Source organism: Mus musculus, chromosome 1 (genome assembly GCF_000001635.26).
Source record: "Mus musculus strain C57BL/6J chromosome 1, GRCm38.p6 C57BL/6J".
NCBI lineage: Eukaryota > Metazoa > Chordata > Mammalia > Rodentia > Muridae > Mus > Mus musculus.
Window position 1 is genome coordinate 103,460,010 of NC_000067.6, and position 25,059 is coordinate 103,485,068.

Here is a 25,059-nt window from a genome sequence, read left to right on the forward strand (position 1 = left end):
TCTGGCAGGGAAGGTGCCCGGATATCCATAGCCCAAAACAGGTTCTGCCTCAGAAGCTCTGTGGCTTCTCCCTGTCCCAGAAGCTGTTAGCTTCTGTATTCCACATTCTCACCTGTTCAGACTAGTCTCGGCGGGATCCAGGAACCAGATTGACTCCCCTGGGTGCACAGATAAAGCCCTCCTGGGTGGATCAGACACCTCCCCTCTAGCAGGGAAGTTGTCCAGATGTCTGGAACCCGAAATGGGGTCTGCCTCAGAAGCTTTGTGGCTTATGCCTGTCTCAGAAGCTGTTAGGCTCTGTAGTCCATACTCTCACCTGTGCAGACTAGTCTCGGTGGGATCCGGGAACCAAGGTGGCTCTCCAGAGTGCTGTGGCAAAGCCCTTCAGGGTGGGGTGGACTCCTCTCCTCTGGCAGAGAAGGTGCCCAGATGTCTGGAGCCCAAATCAGGATCTGCCTCAGAAGCTCTGTGTCTTCCTCCTGTTCCAGAAGCAGTTAGCTTCTGTAGTCCACACTCTCACCTTTGCAGACTAATGTTGGTGGGATCCAGGAACCAAGATGGCTCTCCTCAGGTGGTCAGGACAAGGTTAACTTTTTGATATATATGTCATTTTTTAAAAAAAATTCTGATGTAGGGTTATTGAAGACATTTTAAATCTGTAGTTTGCTGGTTTTTCCTATTGACTGTGTCTTTTGCCTTACAAAAGCTTTTCAGTTTCAAGAGGTCCTATTTATCAATTTTTGATGGACTTGATCCATTGGTGTTCTTTTCAGGAAATTTTCTCCTGTGCCTATGAGTTTGAGGCTATTTCCCTATTTTCTTCTCTTAAATTCAGTATATCTGGTTTTATGTGGAATTGAGCTCCATGGAAGATGATAAATATGGATCTAAATACATTTACCTACATATGGACTGCCAGATAGATCATCACAATTTATTTTAAATAATTGCTTTTATCCACTGTATGTTTTTGGCTACTTAGTCAAATATCAAGTGTCCATAGTTGTGTGGGTTTTATTCTGTCTTCAATTTATTCTATTGATATGCCTGTCTGTCTGTGTACCAATACCACTCATTCTTTATCACTATTGCTTTGTGGTGAGCTTGAGGTCAGTAGTACACATTTCCCCAAGAGATCTTGTATTATTGAGAATTGTTTTGGCTACCCTGTGTTTTAGGTCTTTCTCTATTAAGTTGAGAATTGTTCTTTCCATATCTGTGAAGAATTATGTTGGAATTTTCTTGGGGACTGTATTGAATATGTAGGTTACTTTTGGTAAGACAGCCATTTTCACTATGTTAATCATACCAATCAATGAATATGGAAAATGATCTTTTGAGGTCTTCAATTTCTTTTTTCCAGGGATTTGAAGTTCTTGTCATTCAGATGTTTCCCTTCTATGGTTAGAGTGACAACAAAATATTTTATACTATTTGTGGCTATTGAAAGGGTGTTGTTACCCTAATTACTTTTCTCAGCCTGTTTATCATTTGTTTAAAGAAAGGGTATTTTTTTTCCTTTGAGGTAATTTTATATCCTCCCTCTTTCCTGAAGTTGTTTATAAGCTGTAGAAGTTCTCTGTTGGAATTCTGGTTGTCATTTATTTATATTATCTTATCATTTGCAAATAGTGATATTTTGAACCCTTTCTTTCCAGTTTGTATCCTCTTGTTCACCATTTGTTGACTAATTGCTCTAGGTAGTTCTACAAGTACTATGTTGAACAGAAAGAATAGTCATCCTTGTCCCATATTTTAGTAAGATTTCTTCTAGTTTTTGTCTATTTAATTTGTTGTTCACTTTTGTTTTGCTATATAGTTTTTATTCTTTGTAAATGTGTGCTATGAATTACTGATCTCTCCAACTTTTATCATAACGGGGTGTCATATTTTGTCAAAGGATTCTTCTGCATCTATTGAGATGATCATATGATTTTTTTCTTCGAGTGTGTTTATATAGAGGATTATAGTGATGGATTTTTGAATACTGAACCATCCCTGCATCTGTGGGATGATGCTTACTTTATTATGATAAATGGTTTTGATGTGTTCTTGGATTTGGTTTGCAAGAATTTTATTCAGTATTTTTGGTCTAAAGCTCTCTTTGTTGGGTATTTGTGTGGTTTAGGTGGCAGAATAATTGTGGCTTCATAGAATGAATTTGGTAGTGTTCCTTATATTTCTATTTGGTGGAATAATTTGAGGATTATTGATATTAGCTCTTTTTTGAAGGTCTGGTAGAATTCTGCAGTAAAACCATCAGGCCCTGAGCTTTTGTTTTTTGATATTTTTTGATGATTATTTGTATTTCATTGGGGGTTATCGAACACTTAAGATGGTTTACCTGATCTTAATTTAACTTTTGTATATGTTATCATTTTTGAACATTATCCATTTTATCTAGATTTTCCAGTTTTGAAGAGTATAGGCTTTTGTAGTAGCTACTGAAGGTTTTTTGAATTTCCTCAGTTTTTGTCATTATCTCTCCCTTTACATTTCTGATTTTTAAATTTTGGATATGCTCTGTGTGCCTTTTATTTGGTTTCCCTAAGGCAGGCATATCTACCTTATTAATTTTCTAAAAGGACCAGCTCTTGCTGGTTTATTTCTCTCTCTCTCTCTCTCTCTCTCTCTCTCTCTCTCTCTCTCTCTCTCTCTCTCTGTATGTGTGTGTGTGTAGTTCTATTTGGTTGATTTCAGGCCTGAGTTTGACTATTTCCTTTCTTTTTATTCTCTTGGGTGTGTTTGTGTCTTTCTGTACTTGAGATCTCAGGAATGATGCTAATTTGCTTGTATTGCATTTCTCCAGTGTCTTCATGAAGGCACCTAATGCTATGAATTTTCCTCTTAACACTTCTTTCATTATGTACCATAACTTTAGGTATGGTGTGTCCTCATTTTCATTGAATTTTATAAAGTATTTGATTTCTTACTTTATTTCTTCCCTGACCAAGTTATCATTGAATATAGAGATGTTTAGTTTCAAATGTTTCAAATCAGTATGTGGGCATTCTGTTGTTTTTGTTGTTATTGAAGTCTAGCCTTATCCATGGTGATCTGATAGAATGCATGGGATTATTTTGATCTTTTTGTATATGCTGAGGCTTTTTTTTTATGCCTGAATATATTGTCTATTTTGAAGAAGGTTACATGAGGTACTGAGAAGATATACTCTCTTGTATTGGAGTTAAATGTTCTGTAAATATCTGTTAACTCCACTTGGCTTATAACCTCTATTTATTTTCCTCTGTCTTTGGTTAGTTGATGTTTCAATGACATATCCCTTGTTGAGTGTGGTGTCTTGAAGTCTCCCATTATTTTTGTGTGAGGTTCAGTGTGTGATTTGGGCTGTAGTAATTAATGTGGATGTCCTTCATTTGGGACTTCAATGTTCAAAATTGAGTCTTCTTCTTGTTAGATCTTTACTTTGACTATTATGAAGTGTTCTTGACTATCTCTTTTGATAATGTTTGGTTAAATTTTTTTTAATTGGGTATTAGGATGGTAACTCTTGCTTTGGCTTTTGACTATTTACTTGGAAAGTTTTTTCTAGCCTCTTATTCTGATGTAGTTGCTGTATATGTCACTAAGTTTTGTTTCTTGTATGCAGCAAAATGTTGGATCCTATTTACCTATTACCTTTGCCTTTTTATTCAGGAATTGAGTCCATTGATATTGAGAAATGTTAAAGACAGATGATTGTAAGTTCCTGCTCTTTTGTTACTGAAGGTGTTATTGTGTGTGTATGATTCTCTTCTTCTTCTTTTTTTTTGTAAAATGTTTAATTTATTGTATTTTCTCAGGTGTTATGTTGGATATTTCATTTCTATTTGTGTTGGAGATTTCAGTTCAATATCTTGTGTAGGGCTGGATTAGTAAAAAGATATTGTTTGAATTTGGTGTTCTCATGGAATATAATATTTTCTCCTTCTATGATGAGTGATAATTTTTCTGAATATAGTTACCTGGACTGGCATTTGTTTTCTCTTAGGGCCTGGATGAAATCTGGCCAGCATCTCCTGGATTTTAGAGTCTGTATAGAGTCTATTGTAATTCTGATTAGTCTGTATGTATGTTTATTGTCCTTTTTAATCTTACAGATTTTAATAACTTTTTTGTTCTGTGTATTTATTGTTTTGATTATTATTTAACAAGATGATTTTCTTTTCTGGTCTAATCCATTTGGTGTTCTGTAGCTTCTTGTACATTTATGGCCATCTCTTTCTTTAGGTTTGAAATTTTTTCTTCTATGATTTTGGGCGGGAATTTTTCAGCCTCTTCTATTCCTATTATTATTATGTGTGATATTTTCATTGTATCCTGAATTTCTTGGATATTTTGGGTTGGCAATTTTTAACACTTTGATTTTCTATGGTATCTTTTATGCCTGAGAGTCTCTCTTCTGACTCTTGTATTGTTGATGTTTGCATTTCTAGCTAATGACCTCTTTCCTACATTTCCAGGATTGCCTACCTTTGTGTTTTCTTTATTGTTTCTGTTTCCATTTTTAGTTCTTGGACCATTTTGGTCAATTGATTTATGTCTTTGATTGTATTTTTCTGGATTTCTATAAGTGATTTATATGTTTCCTCTTTAATTTTTTCTATATCTTTGCCTGTGTTTTCCTGTATTTATAGGATGCTGCAGGTATCCAAGGCTTGATGTGGTAGGAAAACTGGGTTCTATTAGTACCAAGTTGCATTGGGTTCTGTCGTTTATCATCTTGTGCTTGCCTTTAGCCATCTAGTTATCTCTGGTGTTAAATGGCCTCAGTGTCTCTGACTAGAGCTGGCCTCCTTTGAAGCAGGTAGTGATGGTCTCCTTGAAGGCACACAATGCTGTCTCTGTTTAGGGTGGGTCTCTTGTGTCTCTGGTTAGAGCACACTCCTGTGTCCCTGTTTACTTCAGACTTCCTAGGAGTCAGACAAGCTCTAGCGTGAGGGCAGCTATCAAGCCATGGATCTGGCCCAATCGAGGAAGTGGAGCAGAAGAAAAGTAGAGCTAGGTGTGTGTGTAAAACATGTCAGCTGGTTTTTGTGCATGTCCCAGCAAGTATGTGTTTCCCAGCCTGGTGTTCGTATTTGGGGGAGATTCTCACCTATATCTTTGGTTACTGTGGACCTCCTGGAAAACAAGCAGGCTATAGTATGTGGGCAGGTATTGGCCTGCTGGTCTGCATGGTATGGGATTTTATCAAAGGCTTTTTCAGCATCTAATGAAATGGTCATGTGATTATTTTTCTTTCAGTTTGATTATATGGTAGATTATGTTGAAAGATTTTTATATATTGAACCACATTTGAACCATCCTTTGGATAAAACCTACTTGATCTTGATGAGTGATTTGTTTGATGTGTTCCCTGGATTCTGTTTGTGAGTATTTTATTGAGTATTTTTCTGTCAACATTCATAGGAGAAATCTGTCTGAAGTTCTCTTTCCTTGTTGAGTCTTTGCATGCTGTAGGTATCAGGGTGAGTGTAGCCTCATAGAATGAATTTGAAACTGTTCGTTTTTTTGTTATTGTTTTGAGTAGTCTGAGGAATACGCTCTTCCCTGAACGTCAAGTAGAATTCTTCTCTAAAACCTGGTCATTATTTTTAATTAGGAGAGTTTTAACGACTGCTTGTATTTATTTTGGTGTTAAAGGATTATTTAAATATTTTATCCCATCTAAATTTAGTTTTAGTAAATGGATTATATCCAGAAAATCAAAAATTTCATTTAGATTTTTAAAATGTGGTGTTATATAGGCTTTTGAAGTAAGACCTAATGATTCTTTGAATTTCTTCAGTGTCAGTTGTTATATCTCCCCTTTCCTTACTGATTTTGGTAATTTGGTTATTATCTCTGTGTCTTTTCATTAATTTAGATAAGATTTTGTCTATATTGTTTATTTTTCTCAAAGGTCTATCTCTTGGTTTTATTGATTCTTTGTATTGTTCTTTTTTATTCAAACTGATAGAATTCAGGCCTGATTTTTATTATTTCCTATCTTATACTCATCTTTGGTATGCTTGCATTTTTTTTCCTAGAGTTTTCAGGTTTATTTTTAAATTTCTTTTACAAGAACTTTCTAATTACTTTATGGAGGTACTTATCGCTCTGAACTTTCCTCTTAGCACTGCTTTCATTGTGTCTCGTAACTTTGATTCTATTTTGATTTCTTTTTGATTTAATTCTGGAAAGTCTTTAATTTCTTAATTTCTTCCCTGACACAGAGTTCATTGAGTAGAGTTGTTCAATTTTGATGAGTGTGTACACTTTCCAGTGTTTCTCGTGTTGTTGAAATCCCATCTAAATCCATGGGGGTCTGATAAGAAACAAGGCATTATTTCAAGTTTCTGGTGTCTGCTCATATACTGAGACTGGCTTTGTGACTGATTATATGGTCAGTTTTGGAGAAAGATGCATGGAGTTCTGAGTAGACATTATACTCTTTTGTGTTTAAGTGAACTATTCAAAAGGTTTCTGGTAAGTCCATTTGCTTCATAACAGATGATAATTTTATCATTTCTCTATTTAGGAAATATCTGGATGACCTATCACTTGCTAAGACTGGGGTGTTGATGTCTCCGACTATCAATGTTTGGGATTTATTATGCAACTGCAAGTTTAGCAATAATTTGCTTGCATGTTTTCATTTTTTTTTATTTTAATGTGGGTTCATTCCCTTTTTGGGGGGACATGGGAGTTCAAAATTAAGATATAATCTTTTTATATTTTCCTTTGATGAGAATAAAGTGTCCTTCCCTGTGTTTTTTGATTAATTTTTATTGAAAGTCCATTTCTTATATTATTTATTAGAATGGCTACTCTAGCTTGTTTCTTTTATCCATTTGCCTGGAAAACTTTTTTCTAGTCCTTTACCATAAGGTAATGTCTATCTTTATTGCTGAGGTATGTTTTTTGTATGCAGCAAAATGATGGATCCTGGTTTTACATTTATTATGTTAACCTGTATCTTTTTATTAGGTAATTGAGTTCAATGAGTTTGAGAGGTATTAATGACCAATGATTGTTAATTTCTGTTATTTTTGTGTTGGTTGTGTTAGTGTGTGCGTGTGTACATGTGTGTGTGTGTGTGTGTGTGTGTGTGTGTGTGTGTGTGTGTGTGCATGCATACACATGTTCGTTGTTCTTGCTCGTATGGAATTATTTATTTCCTATGCTGTCATAGATGTAGTTTTCCTTGTTTGTTTGGAGTTTTCCTTCTAATATTTTCTGGAAAATATTAGAAGACTTTAGAAAATATTTTGTGGATAGATATTGTTTGAATGTGAACATATTGAAATATTTTTTCTCTATCTATGGTGATTGAGAGTTTTGTGGGGTATGGTAGTCTAGTTTGGCAACTGTGCGATTTGAAAGGTTGCAAGATATCTGTCAAAGCCCTTCTAGCTTATAGAGTGTTCAGAAGGTGGGTATATTTTTGATAGGCTTGTATTTGTATGTTACCTGGCTTTTTTCTCTTGCTTCCTTTAACATTATTTCTTTGCTTTATAGATTTTTGTTTTGAGTATTTTGTGGCTAGAGGATTTTCTTTTTAGGTCCAGTTTTATTATTTTTTTTCTAAGCTTCTTTTATGTTTATAAGCATCTCTTTCTTTAGGTTGAGAAAATTTTCTTCTATGGTTTTATTGAGAATATTTTTTGTGCCTCAGAGCTGGAATCCTTCACCTTCTTCTATTCCTATTATTCTTAGGTTACATGTTTGTTTGTTTGTTTGTTTGTTTGTTTGTGTGTTTTTTGAGACAGGGTTTCTCTGTATCTTTGGCTGTCCTGGAACTCACTCTGTAGACCAGGCTGGCCTCAAACTCAGAAATCTACCTGCCTCTGCCTCCCAAGTGCTGGGATTAAAGGTGTGCACCACCACTGCCCGGCTAGGTTACATCTTTTCATGGTATCCCATATTTCCTGATGTCTATGTCAGGAATCTTTTAGATTTTACATTTTCTTTGACTGATATATCAATTTCATCTATTGTGTCTTCTATGTCTGAGCTGCTCTCATCCATCTCTTGCATTCTGTTGGTGATATTTGCATCTGTTTTTCCTGTTCTCGTCCCTAGGTTTTCCATCTCAAGGATTTCCTCAATTTATCTTTTCTTTATTGTTTCTATTTTGACTTTTAAGTATTTCACACATTTATTTATTTATTTTTCCTCTCTAATTTTTATTTAAATGTGTGTCTTTAAAGAATTTGTTTCTTTTTTAAAGATCTCTATCTGATTGTATTTTCTTGTTTTTCTTCAAGGACTTTATTAATTTCCTCTTTACAGACCTTTATCATCTTTATAAGATTGATTTTAGGTCATTTTCTTGTGTTTCAGCTGTTTTAGGCTATTCAGGCCTTGCGGAGATGGGACACTTATCGTCTGGTATTGTCATATTGACCTGGCTTTTGTTAACTATGTTCCTTAGAGGACCTTTAGCTATCTCATTGGTTTTGGTCCCTGGATGTTCTTGTTGTAGTGAATATTAGAAAGGAAATGAACCTAGATGTACCTGGTATAACAAGCTATTGATGGTTATTGAGCTGTCCAGCTCTGAACCTGCAGATTTGTATGGTACCAAACCATCAGGACCATGGTTCAGGAGCCTCAGGTCTGATGAGTTTGGGTAGACAAATGGCAGGAGAATGGAGTCCCCATGGGGTAGCTGCTCAAGGCATCTTGGCCTGGCCCAGATGGCTCAGAGAACAGCTAAGATAGGAGGAGAAAGGTAAGTTTACTTGAATTTTTCTGTAATCTGATGAAGGTAGAAGAAAAGAGTCAGGAGAAAAGAGCCTGGGAAAGGAGGCTGCTCATAGTGCTTTGGATTGACCCAGATGGCTCATCAATGCTTATTAATTTTCTATCTATATTCTCAGGGTTTCTTCTTAGACTCAGAATTGAGATAAATACCTCATAGATTATCTGATCCTAAGCAAGTATTTCTATACTGACCTATGTTTCTCAAACTTGCATTTCTGCGCTTTTTGAGGGTAGTTGCCATACCTCAATTTTTCTGTATACACATCTCTAAGCTTCCTATTTTAGCCCCTTTTTGAATGTTGAAATGTCAAAATGAAGTACCATGATGGCTTTATGAGAGAATGAGACAAGGCAAAACTGTATAGTGTTTATAAATAAAACATAGAACTTTAAAATAAACTGACAAAATATGTGGAAATTGATATAGAAAGTACAGTTTAGATCAAATGTGTGAACTTGTGAATAATTTATTCTTCTAGAAAATGTAACTGTTATTCCTCATTTCAGGTCATTCAATATTTATTGAATTTTTTTGTGTGTGTATCTAAAAACTTATTTTGAACTAAAATGTTATGTGAAGGGGAACTATTTAAGAAAACTTAGCTATATTTTGTTGTATTTCTCCTTTAAACTTAGACCAGTAACACAGAGACTCACAACGTGATAATGTGCAGACTGAGAAACTTTGGAATTGTCAATCCTAAATAAGAAATGTCTTTATCAAATGCCACTCTTTCAGAAACATCAATCTATGTGAAAGGGGCAACAGAAGGATTTTCAGAATCAGAGGTGGTGGATGACTCCAATGAACCATGTTATTTTTATTAACCTAATGCATATATGAAGTCACAGAGGCTGTGGCAGCACTCGTAGGTTTAAAGCACTTATAGGTTCAAAGCAGGCAACAACCCAGAAATTATAAGGCAAAGAAGACAGAAACTACCATGCCTATCAAAAACGTATCTGTAATTGACACCTTCTGGTAAGGGAAAAATAAATCTTCTAGAGTGGAGTATCCCAAGGTAACAAATATAATTCAAGGCTAGAGTATGCACAGGATAGTTGTTCAACATAAAATGGATTTATTGATGTTACTTACAGAATTTCAGGCAAATATGGGACAGCTGCATCACTAAAAAACTACCCAGCATGGGGGATAGCTTATGACTCTGGAGCTTTTGAGTTTCCTGCCTATCTTATAGGTAGTTCTTCTACTGTTGTCTCTACCTCCCTGTTTTTCAGAGCTTCTTGACTCTGTTAAGTATGCTAAGCTCTATCTGTCTTATGAGCTTCCCTATTCTCTTCTGGAAGTTATGTTTCATTTTTAAGACAATGGCTATCCAGGAAGGGTGTTCAGTAGCTTCAGAAATATGTGAATATCTGTGCTTTCATGGAAAGCTTATAAAGCTAACAGTTGGGGTTATATGCATAGGTATTAACCCAATGCAATGTAAAGACTAGTCTGGACAGAGTCTTGCTCTAAGCCTGATCTCTTTTCTGAGTTCTAACTTTAGAAGCAAAGCTTTTAATTTTCTTTCTTCCTATTTCATATAATTTTATTTGCTAAGACTTATCAAAGTGGTTCATTTTGTAGGTCTGTAACTGTCCTGCAGAAATACAGATATATTAAATGGATTAAGCTCCTTCATTTTGCTCTCAACTATTGAAACAATAGACCACAAAAATATTATTTTCACTGGAATCTCAGGTTGGAAGAAGAAAATGGAGACTTAATGTGAGATAAGGAACTTTTCCCACAGAAAATGATTTCACAGAGTTCTAAAAATTTGTCAGCTGGGGCAGCTGACAGTGATGTTGGGCAGTACCACATCTTGACCTGGACAGTTTAGTTATGCATGCTCTTTCTCCTCTATTTAAATTTAAACCTCATGTCAAATAAGAAAAAATAAATGGGGTGTTGGAAATCACCACTGAACCACTTTTTTCTACTTAATCTGAATACATTGAATAAACCTGTTTTTCTCCATTTTCTGTTTAACTGGCTTATTAAGAACACATAAATGAGTCTATATATTATAACTGATGCCAGCCTGTCCACTTGAGTTTGAATCTGATGGAAAACCTTTTCTTTTCTTTTTCTTTCTTTCTTACTTTTTTGGTTTTTTGTTCTTTGTTTTTTGCTTTATTTTTGTTTTTTTGTTTTTTTGTTTTTGTTTTTTGTTTTGTTTTGTACCAAAAGTGATATACTTACTATTTAAGCATACACAGTTCTCTTCAGTGCTTTCTGGTGAATACCAAACATTTTTCTTGGGTTCATATCAACAACATTAGCACAATCTTTCTCACCATATAGTTAGTGACTGTTTAATGCCCTTCCTTAAGCCTGTTTGGGTCATAATTTACAAAACATATCCAAAAAATTATCTTATGCATTTAAACATATTGATACTGAAAATAAGCAAAAAGATGCTTAATGTGTAAGGTCAGACTGTTACTGTGTCAAACTAGACCCCAGGTGAGTCTATACGGGTAAACAGAAAAGCTCAGTGGCACCTCTGCATGGGTCTTAGTGCTTATTCCCATCTCTCAGACTTTTTCAAGCTCTTCTTTCTACTCATGCCTCAGTTCAAGGAAGAGTACTAGTTCAGCATTGTTGAGGCCAGCTAGCATCTCACATGTCCGAGTTCGGACCCGGAAGGCATCTTGGAATCTGGAAGAAAAGAGGGAGCCTAGGCAGGTCGAGAAACAATGGAACCAAGACATGCTAGTCTGTTCAAAGTTCAAATTCTAATGTGGGGAATATGCCTTATAAAGGGGGAGGGGGCCCATTCCCACCAGTTCATCCTTGGAGCCTGGAACCAGCTGCAGGTGATAACATGCAGAATAGGGCGTGGTTTCCAGAATAGCTGGGGGGGGGGGGCTCTCAGCAGGTAGCAGTATCTTGAAGAGGAATGGTGGAATGGCAGAACAATAGGGTGATCCAGGGAGGCAGGCTCCACCCCAGGTGAGTGGCAGCAAGGTCAGGTTCTGGCTTAGCCTGTTTCAGGGTGTTGGGGGAGGTTACACAGCATGGCAGGAAGAAACTGAATACAAAGCCTAGAGGTTTACTAGCTTTTGACTTCTATTCTGTTGAATTTTGAGAAATGCCATATCCTATGACACTAGTTTGACTTACTGTATAGCCATGTTCTTTTCCTGGGAAGCATGGAATTTAAGTACACAAGAGGATTTCACATCTGAGGCCCTCATCATGGGCCTGAGAGGAAAACAAGACTGAGGAGTTTCTGGTTCTGCAAGCCAGGTCCAAGAAAGGAGGTTAAGAAGAATGGCATCATTTAGATGAAAATAAAAACACAGCCCACATAAAGTGATATTTGCAATTCTGAGAAATTTTACTCTGAAGTCAATCACTCCAGGAAGTAGGCTCCCAAGTTTTATTTTCCTTCAAAAATGAATTGATGTTTGTCTGTTTATCTATCTCTCTCTGACTCTTTATGTCTGTCTCTGATGTGTGCATTTGTGTTTGCTTGAGCACCAAGAGGAAACTTACAGGAGTCAGTTTTCTCTTTCAACTATAAATGTCCCAGAAATCAAATTCAAATCATCAGGCTTGACAGCCATCTTGCAAGCTGTAAGCTGTAACTTTCTGAAAAACTGCATAGAAATTAGGACAGAACCCAAGATAGAAGTGCTATCCCAATTATAACAGATTAGAGCTATGTACTGGTAAAATTATACTGTACTTTTGTGCAGAAAGCCTAGCACAGATTCTATTTTAGGATTGTATAGTAGGTAAGAGGTGTTATGATTTAATTGTCATTGTTCATTTTGAACAGTTTTGAGTGACAAAGAGACTTCCAGTGTATATGATACTGAACCTCACAAGAACAGAATGGCTGCTGTTCAAATGCTAGTTTCTTTTATTCTTTGTTTAAAATTTATTTATGTGTTTTTAGGTGTATGAGTTTTCAGTCTGTCTGTACATTTGCATATCAGAAGAGGGCATCAGATTCCTTTAGAGATGCTCATGAGCCATCAGTGGTTGCTGGAATTTGAGCTAAGGGCCTCTGGAAGAATAGCCAGTGCTCTTATCCACTGAGCTATCTGCAAGTTTCTTAAAAATGCACAATTCTCTATCAAAGGGTATAGATGTGTATAACCGAATCCACTGACACTTTGGGACTCAATTTCTACAGCTAAAGTGAAGGAAGTAGGTACAATATGTCCTGGGGTTCTTTTCATTCAAGCTTGAGTTTATAATTTTATTTTGAGAAAAATAAAGGCCTACCTAGAAACAGTAAACATGTATGAATGACTAAATGTAGTCTCCTAAGTGTATGTATAAAAAAAAATGGGTCTGATGTGTGCCCCTGAAATCCTGCTGGTAGAATGATAAGGACAGGGGTATCAGCACTATCACTGGCTAAGAGCAAGCATGTATTGGTGATCTGCAGACTAGTGAATCTCCAACTGAAAAAGAAATATCATGGATGATACCCTAAAATTGTTCCTTGGTCTTCATACTCTGACACTCTGTGTATGTATCTGAATGCAAAAGAGGACATTGGATCACATGGGCTAGAATATAGGCAGTTTTAAGTCAGATGATATGAGTGCTGGGCTGTGACCTATGTTACTTTCAAGGATGTTAAGTTCTTTCCAGTATTTAGCCATCCCTGCAGGTCCTTGCAGGCATTTACAAGCAGTCATTAAGGACAAATGTAATCATCTTCTAAAAACAATTGTAAAGCTTAATGAACTCCACTTGAGCAAACATCCCATGGCACCCTCACCACCTTTAGCAACATCCACTTTGGCTTCAACAGCAGAGTCATGGTACATGCAGATAACCAAAGACATCCTTTAGAAAATAAATGACCTAGCCATCCTGTTAGTCAGGTGGTTTTGTCCCCATGTTTGGTTCCTGCAGATTACCCCAGAAATATAGTGTTAAAAATTTCAACTTGATGAACTGTGTGGAAATTCCCCCCAAGACTCAGAGCTCTCATTCTGACCTGCTGTGATAGTGGTGATGAGAAACTTTGCTCTGGGACTCTTAGTAAAGACACTTATATATGTACATCCAAATTGGTTCTGTGGTAGTCTTTAGGTTCCCTTGACTTTGTCATAACAATACAACAACAACAACAACAACAACAACAACAACAACAACAGTAATTACCATTACCATGATCAAATGTTGGTGTCATTAGAAGTGAGTTAGCCTTTTCTTCTAGCTAACACAGCAGAAGTCAGAATATCCTTTGAGCTTATACTGTGTACATTTTCATTTACTCTTTATCTTTCAATATCTGAAGCCTGGTACAGAAAAAGAACCAGTATTTTTATCTTTCTGTTGAAGGAATTCAGACTCCCAAAGGTTATATAATATACCTCCAACTACTTATATGAGTCAAAATTGGAAGAAGAAAAAGTCAGGTTCCTGACTATTTGACTCAAAAGCCTTGTCCTTGACTGTAACTAACACAAGGAGAGAGTGTCATATCTCCCTCATGTATGGCAGGGATTGTCACTGTCTAGAGAAGTGGAGTGGCTAGAAAGAAAAGTAAGATAGTCATTTAATTAAACTTTTATCTGGCAGAAGAGTCTTTGGAAATGGGGCAGGATGGTTCAATGTATGAAAATTCATCAATATAATCCACAATATACACAAACTAAAAGAAAAATACACTTTATCATCTAGACACTAGATGCCAAAAAAATCATTTGACAAAAATCTAATCGCCTTCATGTTAAAGTCTTGGAGAGAGTAGAAATATAAAAGGCATACCTAAAAACAATAAAGGTACTAAACAGCAAGCCCATAGCCAACACAAAATTAAATGGAGAGAAACATAAAGCATTCCCACTAAAATTGGGGACAATACAAGGCTGTGCATTCTTTCAATGTATCTTCAGTATAGTGTTTGACTTTCTAGCTAGAACAGTAAGACAACTTAAGTAGGTCAAAGGAATACAAAGTAGAAAGGAAGAAGTCTAAGCATCATTATGTACAGATGATAGCTTACATAAGTGAGAACAAAAATTTTACCAGAGAACTACAGGTGATAGATACCTTCAGCAAAATGACTGGATAGAAAATTAACTCAAAGAAATAGTAGCTCTCCTCTATACAAATTATAAAAATCAGTTGCAAAAGTAGTTCAGGCAATAGTACACTTCACAGTAGCTACAAAAAAACACAAAATAACATGGATTAATTATAACCAAGCAAGTTACAGACATTTATGACAAGAATGTCAAGTATGTAAAGAAAGGAATTGATGATATCAGAAGGTATGCTCATAGATTAGTAAGATTATATTACTGAAAGTGACAATCTTACCAAAAGCAATCTATTTATTCAATTCAATACTCATCAAAATTCCAAGAAATTTCTGCACATATCTTGAAAGAATAATTCTCAAATTCATATGAAAAAACAAAAAAACCCAGGATATAAAACAACATCCTGAACAATGAAAGAAATTCTAGAGTTATCAGTATCCATGACATCAAGAAGTACTACAGAAAAATAGTAATTAAAGAAGTAGCATGGTATTTTTATAGAAGCAGACAGATGTATCAATGGAATCAAACTGAAGATCTATAAATAAACTTGTACATTTACAATAGAAAAGGGAGAGCATCTTCTACAAATGGTGCTGTTTTTTTCTGGATGTTTGAATAGAGAAGAATAAAAATAATTATTCCATATTTATCACCCCACACAAAACTCAATTCAAATCCAGGAAGACCTCAATATAAAATCATACACATCACTCTAATAATAAAACAGAATGTTTGGGAATAGTCATGAACTTGTTATTACAGGAGACAACTTTCTGAACAGAACACCAATGGCTCAGACACTAAGGTCAATAATAAATTGGACTTCATGATACTGAAATCCTTCTTTAAGTCAAAGAATACCTTCATTAAGACAAAGTAACAGTCCACAGACTGGGAAAAGTTGTTAGCTAACACCATTCATTAGCTTGAGTTTTACTGATGTGAAGAGATGTCATGACCAAGGCCACTCTTAAAAAGGAACATATTTAATTGAGACTGTCTTACAGGGTCTGAGGTTCAGTCCATTATAATCACGGCATAAAGCAAGGCAGCGACAAGGTAGGTATTGTGCAGGTGTAGCTGAGAGTTTGACATCTTGATCTGAAGGCCAAAAAGAGTGTCTCCAAGGCAGCTAGAAAAAGGGTCTCAAAGCCTACTCCCACAGTAATAAATTTCCTACAACTAGGCCACCCGTACCCCAACAAGACAACACCTTCTAGTATTGCCACCCTCTGGGCCAAGCACATGAATCCACCACATTACACTATTTGGCTTCAAAGGCTTGTTAAAATACATGAGTCTATAAAGGCCATATGTAACCATAACATAATGAAAAACACAGTTCAATTTTAAACATCCCCTTAGTCTATAACAGTTTCAATAATGTTAAATGTTCAAAATCTCTGTTGAGATTCATCCAATCACTAATTATAATATCATAAAAAGGGAAAATAAAAAAGCAGATCACACACCTCAAACATCACAAGATATACAGTACTATTCCAAAACATCATACTGAGGAAGCATTGGACAAATGCAGGAACTAAAAGCACTTGGCAAAACGCCAATCTCCACGTCCACATGTCTTATCTCAAAATACTCTTCAAATCTCCATGTCCTTTCATCCTTGCTGACTTCTGTTGGAATATCTCCCATTCAGCAGACCATGGTCTCTAGGACTGATTCTGCTCCCTGTTTTCAGATTTCCTTGGCAGGTACCCCATGGCTCTGATATCTCTATCATCTCTTTGTCTCCAAGGCAACTCCAATTTTATAGCTTCTTGTGTCAATGTCTAGAATCCACACATGATCTTCTGTACTCATCCAAACAACTTGGGCCACTTCTCCAGCTCTGCCCTTTGTTGTACTCTAGGCTCTAGTTGACTGAACTACACTGTTGCTGCTGTTCATGATGACAATCCCATGGTACTGGCATATTCAATTTGCTAGAGTCTTTCATTGAAACACGGTTTTGAAATAGACTTTCATAGGGTCCTTTCATGGAACCCAACTTCAACTTCTTGGCAAGACTCCTTCAGTCTTGAACCCTCAACTACAACTGAGACTCCATCTTCTCCAATGACCTTCCATGGCCTCACACAGTGCTAAGCCTCAGGTGTTATCCATGCCATCTTCATGGAGGCAAACCACTATTACCTAGGTGATTCTTACACACTACCAAGTACAGCTGTAACATAAAGGACAACCTTGGCTATCTTTGAAACACATAGTTTCTTTGTTCTCTCAGAAAACATTTCCAAGAAGATTTCACCTCAGTGATGCTGGTTATCACAGCTCATCCCTTCTATTCTTGACTCTAAAGCCAGAACCAGGTAGCAGAAGTTGTCAAGTTCCAGTGGTTGGAATTTGGTTTTCTTGTTCTATTACATCTTTTAGTGCCTAAACTTGGCTGTATTGGATTTTGCTCTCTAGACCAGGCTAACCTTAGACTCAGAGATCTGTGTTTCTGTCTTCTGAGTTCTGGGATTATAAGCATATACCTCCATGCCTATACCTAAATTTTTCTTTGCCTCAAATTTGCTCTGCACCAGGCTGGCCTTGAACTCTCAGATCTGCATGCATCTGTCTCCAGGGATTAAATTTGTGTACCACCATGCCTGGGCCTTCCCTTTTCATGAGAACTATACCTCAAGATCCAAATCAAAATCTTGCATCTTCCAGATGAAAGAGCTGAGTCACCAGTGTGGCCCCCAATTTCTGCATTGTAGTTCATTCCAGAGTAAAAGTATAAATGAAAACAATAAACTGGTAATAATGTGCTGGGAGCTATTAAGACAACACAGCTGTCCTGATCTCTGAATTGGGCCTCTCTTCCCCCCTCCCCCCCGAGAAGAAAAGGGGGTCAAAAGCGGGTCACCGACTCACCACTCTGAGAACAACCACAGATTGTTCTAGCCCTAAGTCAGCACTGGATGTCCTGACCTCAAGATGTACCCTGATACCACCAAGTTCCTGCTTCCCCATGTAGTTGCCAAAAGAAAAAATTCTGCTGCCCCATTCCTCCTGCTGGGAAGTGTTTCCTCCTTTGCTTATGCATTTCCACTGCCCCATCCCTCCTGCTGAGAAGTACTTTCCCCCTTTTGCTTGTTCATTTAAGCATTGAGCCTTGCTAATACAGTGAGACCTTGATGCTACTCATACTGCTTCCGTGTGTTGTTCATTGCACAGAGTTCTCATCTCTCTACCCCCCATTTGGTTCTTAGGAGAAGGTCCCCTTGAGACCCTCCAATAACTAGACCTGCTGGACGGGTCAATAATGTCCAACATGATATAGCTATTCCTTTTTCAACTGCACACACATAAATAATAAGCTAGCTTGGAGGGATCTTGCCCCAAGGTGATCACTCCCTTAATTACATTTAATATGGAATTTCAGTTCCTGGTTCCTATTTATTTACTTATTTATTTATTTAGGTTTTTTCAAAACAGGGTTTCTCTGTGTAGCCCTGGCTATCCTGGAACTCACTCTGTAGACCAGGCTGGCCTCAAACTCAGAAATCTGCCTGCCTCTGCCTCCCAAGTGCTGGGATTAAAGGTGTGTGCTGCCACACCTGGCTCCTGGTTCCCTTTACTATTTAAACCATAAGTTTTGTATTTCTTTCCTAACCTTGTCATAAATACTTTTCATGAAAACAAACCACAGAACAGAGTCTGACCTTGGTTGATTTGAGACTTCGTTTGTCAATGCAATTAATAAAAATCTCTTCACCTTAGCCCCGGGCAGACTTTTTAGGCAAAGGGAATAAGCAGCTACATTCTTCACCAAATATTCAGAAGAATGATTTCCAAGCAACATATTAAAATTCGTCTCCTTTAAAACCCTTTGAATTAGCAGACCTCCATAGTTCTAATCACCCCTAGCACCAATGTCTTCCATACTCCCGTTATTATGGTCCATTAAGCCCTACTTAAAACATTCCACTGCTTCCCAAATCCAAAGTCTCCAAATATTCATTCCTCCAAATAAAAGCATGGTCAGGCCTATCACAGCATTCATTATTCCAGTCCCTGGTTGTGGGGAGCCGCCCTCACATTCGCCGTTGCAAGATGGCGCTGACATCCTGTGTTCTAAGTGGTAAACAAATAATCTGCTCATGTGCCAAGGGTAGTTCTCCACTCCATGTGCTCTGCCTTCCCGTGACGACAACTCGGCCGATGGGCTGCAGCCAATCAGGGAGTGACACGTCCTAGGCGGAGGATAATTCTCCTTAAAAGGGACGGGATTTCACCATTCTCGCTCTTGCTCTTGCTTTTGCTCTTGCACTCTTGCACTCTTGCTCTCTTGCTCTCTGGCTCCTAAAGGTGTAAGCAATAAAGCTTTGCCGCAGAAGATTCCGGTTTGCTGCGTTCTTCCTGGCCGGTCGTGAACGCGTGTAAGAGTTGGTGCCGAAACCCGGGACGAGAAGACCTGGGACAAGAAAACCCGGGACAAGAAAACCCGGGACGGTTACCATCACCGGCACAAGGAAGATCCCTCATTCCGGAACCAGAACTGCAGCTCATTATGAGAGAAAAGGGTACCAGCCAGATAATATGCTAGCTAATCAGTTAAGGAAAAAGCCAAAAGCGGCTGGCTAAGGCCAGCATGCTGCTCAGCCTCTGGGCAGTCGGCTTCAAGGTCATAGTGCACTTCCACCCTATGCGGAGCCCCCGGCGTAGTGCGTCAGCCCTGTGCAGAGAGGCAATGCGCAGACTCGTTCATTCCAAAGGAGGCACAAAGGAAAATACAACAGGCATTTCCGATTTTTGAAGGAGCCGAGGGTGGGCGTGTCCACGCTCCGGTAGAATATGTGCAGATTAAAGAGCTTGCCGAGTTGGTCCGTAAATATGGAACCAATGCTAAATTTACCTTGGTGCAGTTAGACAGGCTTGCCGGCATGGCACTAACTCCTGCCGACTGGCAAATGATTACAAAAGCCGATCTCCCTAGTATGGGCAAATATATGGAATGGAGAGCTCTATGGCAAGAGGCTGCACAAGCGCAGGCCCGAGCAAACGCTGCTGCTTTGACTCCAGAGCAGAGATTGGACTTTTGACTTGTTAACGGGTCAGGGAGCTTATACTGCTGATCAAACAAACTACCACTGGGGAGCTTATGCCCAAATTTCCTCCACGGCTATTAGGGCCTGGAAGGCGCTCTCCCGAGCAGGTGAAGCCACTGGACAACTAACAAAGATCGTCCAGAGACCTCAGGAGTCCTTCTCAGATTTTGTGGCCAGAATGACAGAGGCAGCAGGGCGTACTTTTGGAGATTCAGAGCAAGCCGCACCTCTGGTAGAACAGCTCATTTATGAGCAAGCCACACAGGAGTGCCGAGCGGCCATAGCCCCAAGAAAGAACAAAGGTTTACAAGACTGGCTCAGGGTTTGTCGGGAGCTTGGGGGACCTCTCACCAATACAGACTTAGCGGCCGCCATCCTCCAATCCCAAAAATGCTCCATGGGCAGAAATGAATCAACGCATAGATCTTGTCCAGGAACAACTAGATGTATTATGGCAAATAGCTCAGCTGGGATGTGAACAAAAGTTTCCGAGATTGTGCGTTACTTCCATTCAGTATGAGAAATTTACTAGGGCAGCTAATTTGTCAAAAAGTCTTTCTCAGTATATGTTACAGAATTGGACTGCTGAATTTGAACAGACCCTTCGGGAATTGAGAATTGCCATCATTCAGGTCAACTCCACGCGCTTGGACCTGTCCCTGATCAAAGGATTACCCAATTGGATCTCCTCAGCATTTTCCTTCTTTAAAGAATGGGTGGGATTGATATTATTTGGAGATACACTTTGCTGTGGATTAGTGTTGCTTCTCTGGTTGCTCTGTAAGCTTAAGGCCCAAACTAGGAGAGACAAGGTGGTTATTGCCCAGGCACTTGCAGCTCTAGAACATGGTGCTTCCCCTGATATATCTATGCTTAAGCAATAGGTCACTGGCCATTCAGCTCTTGCACCCCACGAGGCTAGTCTCATTTCACGGGATAGAGTGAGTGTGCTTCAGCAGCCCGAGAGAGTTACACGGCTAAGCACTGCAGTAGAAGGGCTCTGCGGCACATATGAGCCTATTCTAGGGAGACATGTCATCTTTCAAGAAGGTTGAGTGTCCAAGTGTCCTTCTCCCCAGGAAAAATGACACGGGACCAGACCAGGACCCCTCTGGGTGATGAGCCTGGGAGTGGGTTATGTGTATGGCTCCTTTACCTGCACACTGGGGATTTGACCTCTATCTCCACTCTCATTAATATGGGTGGCCTATTGCTCTTATTAAAAGAAAAGGGGGATCTGTGGGGAACCGCCCTCACATTCGCCGTTGCAAGATGGCGCTGACATCCTGTGTTCTAAGTGGTAAACAAATAATCTGCGCATGTGCCAAGGGTAGTTCTCCACTCCATGTGCTCTGCCTTCCCCGTGACCACAACTCGGCCGATGGGCTGCAGCCAATCAGGGAGTGACACGTCCTAGGCGGAGGATAATTCTCCTTAAAAGGGACGGGGTTTCGCCATTCTCGCTCTTGCTCTTGCTTTTGCTCTTGCACTCTTGCACTCTTGCTCTCTTGCTCTCTGGCTCCTAAAGATGTAAGCAATAAAGCTTTGCCGCAGAAGATTCCGGTTTGCTGCGTTCTTCCTGGCCGGCCGTGAACGCGTGTAAGACCTGGTACCAACTTCTGTTGTAGCTTGGTCTATTGCTGAGAAGAGACATCATCACTAAGACAATTCTTATAAAGTTCAATATTTAATTAGTGCTACTTTACAGGTTCTGAGGTTCATTCCTTTATCATCATTGCAGAAAGTATGGCAAGGGGTTGTTGGCTAGGTGAAACATGAGACGGTGTTGACACACAGAGGGGAGATTCCTCTTTTCAAAAAGGGTAAGGGAAGGGAAAATGGGGGTTACTTGAGTGAGAGGTACTGGGAAGAGATTAAGGGCTGAAATTGGCTTGTAAACAGAAAAAAAAATCTAATTTTAAATTAATAGGGCAGGAAATTGACAGAAAGATTTGTTTGTTTGTTTTTTAATTAATTAGTTTATTTATGCTCTTTTCAAACTCTGGCTGTTGGCCTCAGGTCCTCCCAAGCCTATGATATCACATAGGCAAAAGCTCGACATATTTTGCCAAGACAACATATTTCCAGAACCTACTTGCTTCACTTCCCACCTTTATCTGTGTTATGTCATTTTCCATGCATATAAAGGGAATAACCCTCCCTCTCTCTCTTTCCCCCTTCTCTTTCTGCTGCCACCTTCCCCCCTCCCCCTACTCTCTCTCTCTCTCCCAATAAACTTCTCACACATGGAACTGTTTGGGCACAGTGTGCTGTGTTCAGAGGAGAGCTGCTATTTAATCATATCACTGCTCTCCCTCCAAGTCCCTTCAGAGTCCTTCTCTCCCCACCCCACCCCCCTTCTCTTTGCTACTGAGAGGTTTCCCTGCATTGTCATTCTACTGAGCCAGGAACAAGCTACTTGTTCTGGATATGTGCTGGGGCCCTCAGTCCAGCCTGTGCTTTCCTTTTTGTTTGTGGCTCAGTCTCTAAATGCTCCTAGGGTCCCGGTCCCCAGGCCTGAAAGGGAAAGTACACAGTTATGGACGCATTTGCCAGTTATCTAATGATCAGAATGGTATGAGGAATCAAGGTAGTCTTATGTACTTAATTTTTGCCTCTGAACCTATAAAGAATAATATTCCCATGGATACAAAATACACACTTGTCAACAGAGGACTTCCAAAGGCAGAGAAGGACGGGGATTTTATAAGTCTAGTCTTTCTAGGGTAAGACATTGTCCTGGTGTTCTTGGTTACGTGGGGAACACAGGGCAGGTAGGAAAAGTGCATGGTTGGTGGATGGTCAGACACTCCTTGATTTTGAAGCTTACAATGTCCTTCAGTTGTGGAGAGCCTTTGGGGGCCACTTGGCAAAAATCTGACATTTTCCAATGACAAGGACAAGGAAATGGGGTTCAGGCAGGAATCTGACATTATGTCATCACAAAGAAGTAGGATTTAGGCATGGATATTATTTTGGGTTAGGACAGTGAAATAGGCTCAGATATTTTGATCATCCTGATTATCCCTTGGAAAGAGTGATTATGGGAGTGGTTATGGGACTTTGCTTATTGTCTTGCTTGTTCTTTGAATATTTGTGTTTATTGTATTACTTGTTCCCCATTGTACATCCCACCCTTGATACTTACATGTAATTAAAATGGTATTAAAGCTGACTGGGAAAAAATAAACCTGCCTCAGCCTCAGAACTGTCTGGGGTCATGCTACAATGTTGTCTAATTGTCTTTTTTCTTTCTAATACTTACCCCTGTGCTGGAAAACCTGTTGACTGACTGAGCCGGCTTGGTCATTCAGTTCTATATTCACATCAGTCTTTGTATGCTATTATTTCTTCCAGAACAATTAAAACATTGTTTCCTTTGATACCTCAGCATTGAAAAACAGAAGAAGAAGAAGAAGAAGAAGAAGAAGAAGAAGAAGAAGAAGAAGAAGAAGAAGAAGAAGAAGAAGAAGAAGAAGAAGAGGAAGAAGAAGAAGAAGAAGAAGAAGAAGAAGAAGAAGAAGAAGAAGAAGAAGAAGAAGAAGAAGAAGAAGAAGAAAGACAAAACAAAACCAAAAACCAAACCAAACCAAACCAAACCAAACCAAACCAAACCAAACCAAACCTTTAATTTTCTAGTGAGGAAGCACTTTGTGCTGTCTAGAGAAAGCTAAGAGACCATGAAGATAAGTCAAATCAAGGGTTCTGGGACAGACCTTGAATCTCAAATGCTGTGATCTCAGCACTGAGTTTTGCTTATGTCTTACAGTCCTCTTTTAAAGAAAGATGTGTAGTGGAGCAGTCTGTGTGGAAGCCTGTTTTTATGAAGTTTGACTCTGATGGTGGATGAATTCTGAAGGATGCTTAAACTCATTAGAACCTGAAATGTGCATAGGCAAGGCTGAGAGTTTATGAAGTGATGAAATGCACTGCTTTTAGTCAAGAATTCAAACAAATTATCCAATAGAATTAGAATATAAGTTAAAGACATGTCCCTATAGCTAAGCTATTTTGCAAGTTTTCCCTCCAATAACCATGGGACTAAATCCTATGTTTTAATCTTTTAAGGTGGTACAGACAGGGACACCAAAGTCACAGAAGCTTATTAGCTTGGTGTTATTGAATTTGTGCACATTGGGCCTAAGTACCACCTACTTCTTTCTTCTTGTCTTTGTCATTTTTACGTTTCAACATAAAAAGTGATAAGAATTGTTGTTTCTATTATAGGACAAGATACAGTCATACTGGATTCACATCATCTCTCAATGGCATTCCCAACCATAACCAAGGGAAAATTATTGGATCAAAGGCTAGCCTATGAAAGAGACTTTGGTCTTTGATTTGCCTAATAAATCTGTGCACTTATTATTGTTTGTGAGGAAAGTGTTGTACTAGAACTATCATCAAGTTGCAATTAAGATAATAGCTTTCCAAAATTTACATAAATTCAACCTCCTTTATATAGAATTCATGGGTGCTTGGACTTGTACTATAATCTGCTTTAGCAATTAATTATTGCATTTTTTTCCTATGAAAAAATAATTTTCTCAACTAACAAATTCTCCAATTTTGTGACTAGAGGTAAAGCTTCGTTTTACATCATTTGTGTACCCTACAGTAAAGGCTGGGTTTAATTCCCAAGACTACTCAAGGCAAAGCAAGAAGAAGAAGAAGGTTGGTTGCAAGGGATGGTGTGGCGATTCAACAAAATTGTTCTTGCCACAAAAGCCCGCAGGCATAAATGTTGTTTCCAGGATCCATTTAAAAGTGGAAGGACAGCATAAGGCACGTAAAATTGTCCTTTGACTTCCACATGGATGCTTTGGCATAAACACATACATATATCATACATACAAATAATATTATAATAGTAATAATAATTATTATTTATAAACAGTTTATAAGAAATTAAGTTGAATTAAATTCTCTGTGTTCTGAAGAATATGTATGGAAATAAATGCCGTGGTTTTGTGTGTATGAATATCTGTGTGCATGTGTGTATTTGAGTGTGTATATGTGTATACATTTTATATGTGAGCCGATGTACCCATGTGTGAACTTGTGAAATCCAGCGGTCAACATTAGATGATTTTCTCTTTCTCATTCCACCTATTAATTGACATTGAGCTTGAACCTGTCATTTGGGTATACAGCCTGGCTAGAAAGTTCCAAAGCATCCTCTTGTTCCTACAGTCTTACGGTCGAGAATTCA